Genomic DNA, 11,064 nt, shown 5'->3' on the forward strand with positions numbered 1-11,064 from the left:
AAATAAAAAGGTGACTATTTGAAATATGTTTGGATGTGCCTTACATGTGCAGAAAGGGGTCAAAGATATAGGGAGGAGAGAAGGAACTGAGGCAAAATCAAACTTGCTGATATAAGCCTATATTTAAAAAAAATGTCAAATCAAAAATCATAAGATCTAATATTAACAATAGTTTTACACTGTCATCCCATTGACACCTTACAGCCCTCAGTGGAGTAAGTTCTAATAAATGCCCTGTTTGGTATGAGACAATGAAGTCACAGCACTGATCTTGGCACCCACACCACACAGTAAACTGCCTCTTCAAGACTTAAAACCTTTGTTACTCAAAGAACATATCTGGCCCAGAATTTTCCCAGATACAGGAAATGTAGACTCTTTTTTTTTTTTTTCTGGGCCACACCCGGCCTTGCTCAGGGGTTACTCCTGGCTGTCTGCTCAGAAATAGCTCCTGGCAGGCACGGGGGACCATATGGGACACCGGGATTCGAACCAACCACCTTTGGTCCTGGATTGGCTGCTTGCAAGGCAAACACCGCTGTGCTATCTCTCCGGGCCCGAAATGTAGACTCTTAAATTCTACAACCAGTGGCAGTTTCTGTATGGTCACAGCATTGCTGTGGATGTGATTTTCAACCTTTCCATACCTGCATCCCGACAATGGATTATGGACCCTCAACTGAAAACCACAACACAAGACATTACTCCAGTATTGCTGACAGCAAACATGCCAATGGTGTTTGGTGACCAGGGTGGATTTCAGGTTTACCAGAAATCTCTGTAGTAGAGAAGCTCAGAGTAACTGCTTCAAGTTTCCAAGGCAGTTGCTTCATTTTGCACACCATTGTTTTGAGCTTTCTCTGCCCCTTGCTTGGCACACGGGACCAGAAGATCTGAATTGAACAGATGAAGAATAATCTCCAGCCATGATGACAAGAGAAATTTGAGAACTGCTCGGGCTGTCAAGTTAAGAAATACCGTAGAGAAACTTTATCTTTCTTGACTTTAATATGCTTTCCAATGTAGAATGTGGGTTAAATCTAATTTTATTGTCATGTTTGGCTTTTGAAGAATGCCTTTTTTAAAAACCTACACTATTTCTGTAGCTGACTCCAAGATCAATGCTCAAGAGATTACTCTCACCCTAGTTTTCATTTTCAAAATATTTTCTTTTCTCAAAATCTAAAAAATGGGAAGTAATCTGTACACACATTTCAGAAACACTCCAGAGAAAGGTAGTATGTTGAAAAAAAAATTCCAGCTGAGAAAGAAAACAGTGGGGTCGGGCAGAAGTAAAATGTGATAGATTGATGCAGATGTCTATGAGACTAGTGATCTGAAGCAGAACTGAGAGTGAGAGAGGTAGCAATGCTGGCCAAGTGCTTGTCTGGTTTCTTATGTTGGCACAATAAGGATCCTAAAAGGGGGGGAAGGGATAAAATCTAAAAGTGGACCTAGACTTTGAATTGTACCTGTCAGGACTTACTCCTTCCTGGTTCTGTACTCAGAGATCACTCATGGCCGACTTGGGAAACTATATGGGATGCCAAGGATCAAACTCCAGTCAGATACATGTAAGGCAAGTGTCCTACCCATTGTATTATTGAACCAACCTTTTATTGTTGTTAGTATCAATTAATCTGTTGTTATTTAATATGTTGCATCATCAGCACTCTTTGAGAACTTGGTAGATATGTCTGCCTGCAGACTCTGCCCCAAAGTCTCAGAACCAGGGTCTCAGAAATTTTTGTCTTAATGTTTGTGATATTGATGACCCCTAAAGTCTGAGATTCTCAGATACAAGATTAGTTGCTTGTTTAGAGCTATAGATTAAGCTATTGGTCTGAGCAATGTTTGAAGCCTGACACTCTTATGCTATAATCCACATATTTACATTTTTTTATTTGAAGGCCACAACCTATAGTACTCAGGGGCCCAGATGTAGTGCTGGGGATTGAAAGTGCATGCAAGACAAAAGATTTGCTGCCTATACTATTCCTCTAGCCCCATATTCTACATATTTAAATACTTTAAGGTAATGCACTTGCAAAGTCTCCACAACCAACAATTAGGAATATGGTGATCAACCTACCAAGATGGATTTATAGTGGATTGTGATTGTCAGTGATTAAAAATCAGGTCTCATTGCAGGTAAGCTTGGAACCATGATGACTTTTTATTAAGTCTGCATTTTTAATACCCATGTTATGAAGTATCATGCTAAGTGACTTAGGAACATCCTGTTCAAACAATGATTTGGTGCAGCATGATTTACCTATACTAGCCCTGCTTATATTTACCTACAAAATAAAAACATATCTACCTATATTTACCTATAAAAGCCATCACCATTGGAGAGGAAATATTCTGAAAGGTCATGCTGCTTCAGTTGTCTTGAAACATGTGTGTTTCATCTATTTATCTATAAGTGTAGAATAGGGCATAATTCCATCTCTTTACTCTACAGGAGCAATCCATCTCCGTAGAGCCCTGCTGAGGTCTATTATTTGAATATAATTATATATTTTTGCTTGTTAATCTACAGTTATTCTCTTATGATGTTAAAATTGGATCCCTTTAGTTCTCATTGTTCTCATATCTGAAAGAATCAGCCAAATATCTGAAGTGTCTGCATCACTGTTTCTTTCTGGCACAAGTAGAAAGGCTTAGATTGGAACATAATGTGGGCCTAGCAGTGATTGATGCATGAGAGCCTATAAATTGGTTGCTAGGATTTCTAGGTGATAGTAATAGTTGGCTCGACTAGAAAACTCAAAAGACAGATTATTTTCTCCATTTATTTCAAAGCACTTGTACTAAGATATTGACGTTATGTTGTTTGTTCAACTATAAATATTTACACATTTGGCTTAAGTCTCTGAAAGCTAGTAAAATCCATTTTTATTCAAATATCCATCTTCAAATAATTATGTGTTACTATATAGAAAGTTTAATGTAATTATGAGTAAAATATTCACTTTCAAATAGTTATATGTGTGAAAAATATTTAAAAAGTAAACAAAAGAAAGTTTGCTAAAGAAACTGCTATAAAATTGCCTTGATTTTAAAATTCTCAACCCAATGGTGAATCTGAGAGCATTCATGGGATCAACTGTGTCTCCTCATGAATCTAAAAATCTTGGAGTTTAAAATAAAGTTTTTTACTTTTACAATAGTTCTGGTTATTTCCTTACTACTCATGCAATTCATACCACACACCCAGTTAGCAAAGTCTACTAAGTCTTTACAATGTGTAGGGTGGTAATGACAGGACTGCGTATGCCTCAGTTTTTGTCTCTTACACTCTGGTGGTGATTGGTCACCAATATCTTCTGCTGCTGCTTATGTGGCTAACCTTGCAATTACAGTCTCCATTACTGATGGTGCATGTGACTGAGATCTAACAATAAGGGCTGCCCCCTCCCCCAGTGTTTCTCAACCTTCTCCCGACTCTGGCCACCTTCCAACCTTGTTTTATTCCTGTTTCTTCCACCCCCATCTTACCAATTGTTCTCTAGCTTATGATGCTGTCACCATTAATGAAATATTAATCTTAACCTCTTGAAAAAGCCAAGAACCCTGAGAAATTTCGATACAAAAGATAAGTATAAATGTTGTGTGGAATACCTGGCCCCAAGTTCTTTCTTCGCTGCTCATTTCAGCACGCACCTTTATGCTATTTACATTGTCCTAGTTCCATCCGTCGGAAAGACATTGAAGGATTGAATATGTTTTCAGTGATACAAAATTATAAAAATAATATTGTAAGTATAAGTCATAGATAGTAGGGAAGTTCCCAGAAAAAGACAAAAAAATCCTTTAAATGATTCTAGTCATTTGCTGTAAGTTACTAATTTATGTGGGAAGGCTCAAAAAGAGATTCAGCAGTTATAGAAGAGATAAAACTTTCAAGTCAGGAGTGATGTTTTCAAAAACTCTAATTTAAGAAAAGGGCTAGAATTTTTATTTTATTTATATTAGAACAGAAGATCAAAGCAATGGTATGAAAATCAATACATCCCTGGGCCACATGCCTGGGCAAGCCAGCAAGGTGGGTCCCTTAGAGGAGCTTGAAGGTTACCCTAGGCTTTCCCCCATTCCCCACCTGGCTCCTTGGGCTCTTTAGGGAAGGTTGGGGTGGGGGCTTTGAACTTCCAGCCTTCCATATCTTGAAGGTCTCTTTCCTTCCTGGGAGCCGGGAGTCTCTGCCAGCATGGGGTTAGGCAGGCCTCCACCATGCCAAAGGCCTTCTTAACCAGGCCTAGGGTGCGGGACATGGGTGACCCCAGCACCCCTCTACCGCCTTGCTCCGGATCTCCAGGGCTTCCCCTGGGCCACATGCCTGGGCAAGCCAGTGAGGTGGGTCCCTTGGAGGAGCTTGAAGGTTACCCTAGGCTTAACTGTGGGTGCTGAGAGTTGCTCGGTTGCACTAAAGCAGTCACTAGTAATTTCTTACCAGTCTATATGTTCAAAACCACACAGGACACTAGCCCCCATGCACACAAGATACATCAATAGTACTCCCTATCCTTGAATTATGTTTTTCTGTATGCAGAATGTCCATTTTGTACTCTGCCCTTTCGCACACCCCTACAATAGCTCATTTTTCACTTTAACTCTCTCACCCCCTACCATCATTACTCCACATTTACCCTTTTTAACTTCAGTACTACAGAGTCCTAAGTCACAGACCAAAGTGGTGCACTGGAGTTAACTATTTCAACTATTTCAAAAGGCATAAAATGGACACATATGTCTTTTCAACATGTTACGTGTATTTTCTTTGACAACTATAGCTCTTGCTGAATAATTTCTTATACAGTGATGATTCCCCCCTTTTTTTTTATCTTTTCTTCTCTTCATTAACTGTTCAATAGGGAATTTGGTGAAAGTGTCCTTCAGTTTATTTCTTATGTTTGAATCAAGTCACGGGTATTGTTGGACGTGTTCTTATGCCCCCATATGCACCGATAACGCCACATGGCTTTATTTCTTGTTTGCATAGGCACATTAAAATGGGAAAATACTATACATACAAATAAGTTCTTATCTAATAGAGATGGGAACACACAAATCTTGTAGTGCAATGGGACCTTACACCCTGAACATTGACATAATGACCTGACACAGGCCTCAGAAGAATGGGCATTCTCCATTCACCCCTGATCTAGGGAAGCCATCTACGAAACATCCAAGGTTGTCTATAACATTACCTGGAAGCAGTCCTCTACCAGGGAAGACCCTATCACTGCTCTGACATCGACCTACTCAAAAGAGACTTCCCTTAACACTGAGAAGACTTAACAACAACAAGGACCTGCTTACTGGACAGGGATTTCTGCATTGCCCTTTAATTGTGAGGTGAAATGAGAGGATGCTCCACACCAGTCTGACTTTAATTTAGGATATGCAGATTCCAGGATCATTAATACAGAAACCTGATGACAACAATAGAGATGCGTGAAAAATAAAACTGTATTGGCACTACAGACAATGACTTGGATTGAACAAACTAGTTTGCCTGGAGCCTAGATTTGGTCTTATGCCAGGAAACTTCAGGGGTAGGGTCTCCTTGTATTTAGGCCAAGGCTTTTCCTTTCTATGTCCCTCATATTTTGGTGGGCCTATGCAAACAATATTTGCCACTCTAACACTGTTTTTACTGTGCTCCTTTGACTCTAAACCTAAAAAATAAACACAAACTTTTGATGTTAACTTAAACTAATGTGCATGAAAATGTAAAAAACTACTATGCCTTCAATGTTTAAAGAATCACATAAATTTCATGGCTTTAGATTGCTTTGTGTACTGCCAAGAAAAGTTATAATGTACTACTATCTGGGGACTTGTGGACAAAGTAATTGTACATGGGTTTTGTTTTATTTTTCTTAATGTTCTTTGACTGTAAGTTCAAAATTTAGGCGTCAGCAAGGGGATTTCTTCTGAGAACTCTGTTTATGGGTGATTGTCCTTCCACTGTAACTTTACCTTGTCCTCTTTCTTTGCATCATTGTTCTCATAATTAAAAATAAAAAAATTAGCAAAAAAGATACAAAACCTAAAATGTAACCTGTTTTCTTTATATTTTTCTTTAATGCCTTAATAAATTTAGTAATATATTATAGAAAATTAAAAAAAAATCAATACATATCTTTTGTGATCTAAAGCACACTAAATAATTACAGGGTTGGATTTTTTTTGTATATGTATACCGTGTTCAATATTATTTTTACCTACAGGCTTTGAAATTCTTGGATACAGCATAAAATATTTTAAAAGAGGATTGAGGGGCTGAAGTGGTAGTGCTGCACTAGGGCTTTTGCGTTGCATGTGACTGATCTAGGATGGACCAAGGTTGATCCCCTGGCGTCCCATATAGTCCCCCAAGCCAGGAACTATTTCTGAGTGCAGAGCTAGGAGTAACCCCTGAGTGTCACCGGTGTAGTCCCAAAACCAAAAAATAAAAAGAAGGAGGATTGTGAAGAACTTATTTGTTCTTGATTATAAACGGATTCTTTGGGAACACTTTAAACAGTGGCATATGGGTGGGGAGGGGAGGGAAACCAATTGCTAAGGGAAACATATAATGAGTGATATTGTTTGTAAAGATTTAAAAAAAAATCAAGGCAAGTAAAAGTTTGCTTTTTTTCTTTTTCTACCAGACTAGACCAGTAAGTTTAAATAATACCTATGATTAAATATTTCTGCCAGATCAAACTTTTCTCACATCTCACTGTGTTCAGTGGCAATACCTTCAATGTAACTTGATGATTCCAAACCTTAAATATCTATTAAAGACAGTTTTCAAGAGTCTTCAGTGTAATAGGTGACATGCCATCCCAAGAAATATAATAATAGGTTCATCGTGTTACCCAAGAAAATAAACCATAGAATATTGATTACCTTAAAAAATGTACTGGAACCAACAATTCTATGATGGCCTTATATAAGAAATTATTTTGAGAACTTTAAAAGGACCTGAGCAATATATATATATATATATATATATATATATATATATATATATATAATAAAATATATATATAATAAAAAAGGTGAAAACAAGTCTGTGCAAGGTATTACTTTTTTATTGCCAACATCCATGCTGTTCAGGAGATTTTCCTGGCATGTGAGGAAAATTATAGGACGTGAGGAAAATTATGAGATACCAGGAATCAAAACAGGTGCCTTAACTGTTGAATAATCACCTAGTTCCTCCACTCTGTGTTTTAGATACAAAGGACAGTAATGTACAAAGAGATGTGAATCAGTTGGGAAGAGTGAAGAAACAAGTGTAGTCTAATAAGCAGAGGGTCAATTATATTGCTGCAATTGGCATGAGAGTCAAATAAAAATGTGAAAAAATTGTGTTGTATTTGAAGGAAGTTATCAGTTATATAAGTATTAAAATCCTGTAGTTTTAGAAACTACATTAGTTTTAGAAAGCATTAGAAAAATAATTCTTTCAGAAATAATAACAATCAGCTATAAATAGCAGATAACAGTATTTGAGGTGAGAGAAAGAGTGAATGTACTACTGTATTATTCCAGGATCAATTTATGGTTGTAAGTTTTGCAGGTGATAAATCCAAGCCTTGTTACTCTGTTCAGTGTATGCTTCTTATAATTGTAAGTAGAAACTGTATTGGTAAACAATCTGCATGAAGAATGCTTACTGGCTTTTGGGCTACAAATACTAAGTTTCAAACAGCAGGATATCTTCTTTTACCAACATAGCACCAAAGAAGCTCTTGGTTTTGATCATCACTTTCCATCATTCATGTTTGAACTGGATTTCATTCAATTGAAGTCTCAATTTGAGACTGGCACCAAAGAATCTACAAAGAAGGGCCAGCCAGAGTGATAGTTAATTGGCAGGGTATTTGCCTAACATGCAGCTGACCTAGGTTCCATTCCCTGCACTACATATCATCCCCTGAATCCCATCCCAGGAGTGATCCCTAAGTGCTGAGTCAAGAGTGAGCCATCAGTGCCTGCAAATGGCTCAAAAAAATTGATAAAACAAGCAAAGTATTGCAAAGAAGTATGTGGACATTGGAAAGGAAATATAGCTACTTGGTTCAGGCAAACAAAAGAAATGTTATTAATTGAGATGAGCCTATAAAATTATGTGAACAACTTTGATAGTGAATGGAACCTTATTGGCCAGGTTATACACCATAGTCAATAAACCATAATAAAATCAGAGAAAAGGAAAATAAAGTTGGCTTCTCATCTCTAACAACTATTTCTTAGTTCTAAGTAGCTATGATTTTGTTTATGCTGCTCTCACAAATAAGTTACCACCACAATGTTCTATTAGGCCAAATTCAAAAGAGGAGACTTTAATAGTGAACTTAAGTTTACCTCTGGTTCGTTCTTCCTGCTTTCAAATACATGTTACTGGGTTTGGGAGTTGTTGTTTTATTTATTTGATTTTTGACAAAAGTAGGATGGAATGAATAGTCATCCAATCTGTTGTTTGATACCTTCCAACACTAGATCCCCAGTATTAGAGTTGCTTTGGCAGAAAAGTAAGAACTTGTCCAACAAAAGCTCTGCACAAATTCCCATCCCTTCTGTGCCAACTATACAGACTACTGTTTGTCAAAATCTTTTCTTTTGACTTTTTTTTCTTAAGTGCAGCTTCCAAAAGGAAGAAAGGAGAAAACAGCCAGGAAGGACTCTGGTTGAAATGATGAAGCATAGCATCTATTCTAAGGGGGAAGCTTAGGTGGTAAACAGGATCACAGCTGAGTCCACGTTGCAGTTCTAATGGATCCATAGATCACAGAATCTCAGATTAAAGCTTTGTGCAGGAGGAAATTACAAAGCCTTCACCTCCCAAATTCTTCAGGGAACCAAACTTAACTGATGTTCAACACCCTTTTGGCAAGTGTCTTAAACCATTATTTTATTTTCAAAAATTTGTTAACAACTCTTTCAGATCAACATTTCTTTCAGCATTGCTGAAATATTTTGTCATGCCTTTTGGAGCATAAACAATCAACACAGCTAGTAATTTGAGTGCCTTTCTCTCTGGCAGTGGTGTAAATTGAACATTAATCGTTGGAAAGATGTTCTGACTAAATAAGGTGTTTGTGTCTAGGGAAGGGGGAGAGATGAATAATAATGTTTCTCACAGTTCACTCAGAGGCTTGGTTTTTCTGTGAGTCTTAATGTAAGGAAAAACTTGAAGAAAGAATAGAAATTAACAGAATTACTTTTCCCAGGAGTAACAGCAGTCAACTGTTATTTTCCCAGTGACATTTTGATAAAATTGCCAATGTTTTTATGGTATATATCAAGAGGTACTGTCAATTTATTTTAGGCCTGTTCTACTTTTTTCTCTTATATCAATACTTAGGTTTATTACATTTTGCTCTTTTGCTTTGACAAAAATGTGTATAAATTTTAAGCACTCAGAAATTATCTAAGTGCTTGTCTCAATATTTAAAGCTTTACTGTCACCTAGAGAACTTGCAAGTTGTTGTTGTTGCTGTCGTTGTTGTTTTGGCCAAAACCAGTGGTGTTAGGGCTTACTCTGGCTCTGTGCTCAGGGATCACTTCTGGCAGGTCTCAGGGGACCATACAAGGTGGCTAAAATCAAAGCTAGGGCGAGTCATGTGTAAAGTAAGTTCCTACCCACTGTACTATCTCTGCAGCCTTGAGCTGGCAAATTTTTAGGTTGCTCACTATTCATTCAAATTTCTATTTCAAGGTGAATAGTCATAGTAAAGGAACTTCTTTGTACACATAGAGTTTCTCTACTTCCAATAAACTAGGATTTACTTTTCATCCTAGCTGTTGGTTTTGCTTTCTGGGTTTCTGGATGGTAATCAATGGAAACAAAACAAGAAAAGGGATCTTACACCATTTTGTAAGAAGCTAACTGTATAAAAACACATCTACAAATTAGAACTTAGAGGAAAAAAACACATTTTCATAGCTAGTTAAAATATATTTTAAAAATATTTTTCCAGGAGCCAGAGTGATAGCACAGCTGTAGGGAGTTTGCCTTACACGAGGCCAATCTAGGATGGACCTTGGTTCGATACTCGGTGTCCCATATGGTCCCCAGAGCCAGGAGCGATTTCTGAGTGCATAGCCAGAGTAACCCCTGAGTGTTAAGAGCCAGGAGCGATTTCTGAGTGCATAGCCAGAGTAACCCCTGAGTGTTACCCGGTGTGGCCCAAAAAGCAAAAAACCAACCAAACAAACAAACAAAAAGAAACAACAAAAACAACAACAACAAAAAAATATTTTCCAGTGAAAAGATGAAAAAGTACCAGGAATACAGCTCAATAGCCAGAATACATGCTTAGCATGCAGAAGACCTGGGTTTAATTCCTGGTACCTCATGAATCTCTAAGAACTGCTAGAAGTACTGAGCACTGAGCCAGAACACCACTGAGTATAAGTGCCTCAAAAATGGGGGTGGATCAGAGATAAAGGTCAAAAACATCTTCTCAGATTAATAAACTACTGAGGATTCAGACCCGAAATCAAACTTACAAGCCAATGTATTACTGCAATAATATAACTGAAATAAAAAATGGATGCTTATTTCTATGATATTATTAAACACTAGACATTAAAGTTGATATCAATTATAAAGTCACTATTTTTTTTAGTTTGAAATCTCATCAAAGTCTAAGCATATGGGTGGGCTTGAGATGCTTTGGTTGGGATCTGTCTACATTCTTGCTCATGACCAGCCAAAGAGCTTATTTCTTGTCTCCCTTCAAAATGTCATGGTTGCCAACTCTCAGCTCTCATTTGTTTCATGGCAGCATCTCCAATCTTGTTGGTTTTTTGATCTCTCTATCCCAGGTTGAGAAGTATTCATGATTAGTCATGATTTCTACTAGTGTGAGTGCTAGCCAGGACAAAACGTATTAAGTATTTAATAATTATGACACCTTAGTTTGGCAATTTGGGCATTTAAGCTCGTAATGGTGAAAAAGACTCATGACAATAGTAGGCTAATGGACTGCCTGGGATCAAAGAGCCAGCAGTCTTTCAGTCTGTCAAAGTGACAGCCAAAGTGATATAGAATAGTCA

The sequence above is a fragment of the Suncus etruscus genome, chromosome 14 (genome assembly GCF_024139225.1).
Source record: "Suncus etruscus isolate mSunEtr1 chromosome 14, mSunEtr1.pri.cur, whole genome shotgun sequence".
In the NCBI taxonomy this organism is placed as follows: Eukaryota; Metazoa; Chordata; class Mammalia; order Eulipotyphla; family Soricidae; genus Suncus; species Suncus etruscus.